Source organism: Asparagus officinalis, chromosome 9, assembly GCF_001876935.1.
Source record: "Asparagus officinalis chromosome 9, Aspof.V1, whole genome shotgun sequence".
Taxonomy (NCBI): domain Eukaryota; kingdom Viridiplantae; phylum Streptophyta; class Magnoliopsida; order Asparagales; family Asparagaceae; genus Asparagus; species Asparagus officinalis.
Genome location: NC_033802.1, coordinates 34,903,985 through 34,907,166, shown reverse-complemented (window position 1 = coordinate 34,907,166; position 3,182 = coordinate 34,903,985).

Here is a 3,182-nt window from a genome sequence, read left to right as displayed (position 1 = left end):
TTTCTAGTCCATGAGTCGACCCATGACTGTCATGAGTCGACTCACGAAATCGAGTCCTGTTGTTATTTAGTCTCTGCTGAGTCGACTCATTATATCATGAGTCGACCCATGAGTCATGAGTCGACCCACGACTGCCATGAGTCGGTTTTTCTGGGTCGGGTCTGTTGGGTTTCGGGTCGGGTTTTATCCACTCGTATATATTCCCCTCTACCCGAAAACACCTCTTTTGATCAGAAAACCCTAGAGAAACCCTAGCCTCTTCTCCCCCTCTAAACCCTAGCTCGTTTTTGGGATATCTTGGGCGATTTTTGGGGATTTTCAGCGGCTTTTCGTGGATTGCAGCGAAGGGGATTGTTCATCATCACTTTTGAGGCGAGTAGCATCTCGCCCAACCCTTCTCCCATGTTTCTAATTGTTTACAACTGTTTTCCATAAGTTTTATTGAGCCTAAGACTTATTTTCAAGTATAAATCAACATCTTTGTTAGGGTTAATGCTAGAGATCATGTATTTCGGATTTTAAATCCCCACTAACAAGTTTTTCATGAAAACCCAGATCTGGAATTTTATTTAAAGAATAAAAATGTGAGTTTTATTTTGATTAAATGCTTTCTTTCATGTATAGGAGTTAAATGTTAGATTTAACCTACAAGAAAATCGTTTCTCATAATAAATATGTTTTTCTCACTGTATTATAGTCGAGAATCCATGGCTATAGAAGTGTAGATCAGAAAAATGGAAGTGTGGATCGTGTTGAACAAGTTACAGTTGGGAGAAATGCTTTGTTCAGCCCGTGAGTCGACCCACGGCTCATCATGAGTCGACTCAACAGGTTGAGTCGACCCATGACTGTCATGAGTCGACTCACAAAGTCTAGTTGTGTTGTCTTTTTGTTTCTGCTGAGTCGACTCATCAGTATACGAGTCGACCCATAAGTCATGAGTCGACCCATGACTGTCATGAGTCGACTCATGAAGCCCTTTCCTGCTATTTTATGTGTTCTGCTGAGTCGACTCATATCTGAGCTATATATATATATATATATATATATATATATATATGTATGTATACAGTGTTTACATATTTCAAGGGTACTATCTACCACGTTTGGACTTGAGGAGTGCCTTGTTTATTGAGTATTTATTTGCAGTGAATATGATATCACCTATATATGTGAGATGACCTTTCGGACACAAGTTTAAGTCAGTACAATAGGGTATGTACGGGAATAAGACATGCATACTTTCTTATACGCAGTCCTCGTGCTGGACTATAATCCATCAAAGTCCTCGTGTTGGACTATAATCCATTAAAGTCCTCGTGTTGGACTATAATTCATTTTAATCATGTTTTTGGACTATAATCCATTAAAGTCCTCGTGTTGGACTATAATCCATTAAAGTCCTCGTGTTGGACTATAATCCATTAAAGTCCTCGTGTTGGACTATAATCCATTAAAGTCCTCGTGTTGGACTATAATCCAGTAAAGTCCTCGTGTTGGACTATAATTCATTTTAATCATGTTTTAGACTTTTGCTAAACCTTGAGCATGTTACGTAATCAAGTTGGGTACATGATATATTGTATTAGGCTGGGACATGATAGCTACCTAGGTTGTGCATGACACCTATTGTAGCTTTGTCATGTTTACACTTTATTGGTAGAGATGAGTATGTATTCTTTTCTTTATTTATTTCTTATGACCAACCTCGGGTTTAATATTTAGGGATCTACAATTTGAGATACAAGGTATATACATGAGGGTTTCCTTGTTTGGATTATTTCGCTCGACGTACCTATGCTCGTGTTGTATTTCCCTAAGTACTAAAACCCATAAATGTTTGTGTAAATGATTTATATTATTATGTATTAACGATATTTTCATATACAACGAGCCCTATCCCTTGGGGTTGGTTGTGATGTTGCTCGCTAGCGCTTTGACGCTCGTTGTCCCTCCCCCTTTCAGGTAACGAGCCAGGAGCCCGGAGAGTCGCAGGTTGACGGCGATGCACTTTAGCTTCAACCATCTATTTTAGTTATATTTTCTTTGAGCTCCACTGTAGACTTCTGTTTAGACATTTGAGAGTTTTATTCTAGAAGTTGTAAAGGCTGTGTGCCTTATTTTCTCTTGTCAGACATTTTGTATTTTGAGACTTGATGAGAACTCCGGTTTATTTATTTCAGACATTTATTTATACTCCAACATATTAGATGGTGAAATATTAATTTGATCTCTATTATTTCATCAGTTGATTCTTGTATAACCTTTTACTTGCTTTGTACTACACCTGTTGTTGATTCCACTAGAGAGATAGAAATTGTGATGGTGAAATATGTTATTACACGGTGTGGTGCATGGCATGTTTGACATTTCTGGTTTCACCTCGGACTGCAGCCTTGTGTGAACCTAGGGGCGTCACATAAGCATAAGGAGTATTTCCATACTTAATGACCTAAGCTCATTTGGGTTGGGATCCATTGGCCCAAAACTCGTTAAATGGTCACTTAGAAAGCCCGTTAAAGTAGAAAAAAATCACCAAGGAAGAAAGAGTTTAAAAAAAAACCTAATAAATGTTTTATAGTTGTATATATGGTCTTGGAAAATATTTTAAATCAAGCAACTTGAAAATTATTTAAAACAAAGAGTTAGCATGTTCTTTTCAAAACTTTTAAATTAAATTTCTAAGTTTGGCTTGGTTTTGTATTGCTACAATGAGAAGATTTTCTTGAAAATATACCTTAGAGTTATATATAAAAATGTTTTCTTGAGTGATAACTGGCTCCAATTAGATTATCTAAAAGTTATCAAGTGAATTTAGTTATTTACTGACTTCTTTAATTTGGCAAGTTGACCGAATTTTGTGGGTATATTCACTGCAAACCCTCACGAGACTACAACTCATCCACTAGGGTAACCTAGGGGTTTAAAGGCTTGTTGTATGCGCTAAATACAATTGCGATTCCTGCGAAAGTGAGTTAGGATTTTTTTTTCTTTCTTTGCTAGAGGACTAGCAAAAGTTTAGGTGTGGGGGTATTTGATAATCATATTTTTATTACAATTTTATACCCTCATTATCTATTTTACATGAATAAATATACAATTAATAATTATTCTTAGATTAGTTTGCACATAATTGAATAAAAATATAAATAAATATTATTAAATGTAAAAACCCCTCAAAA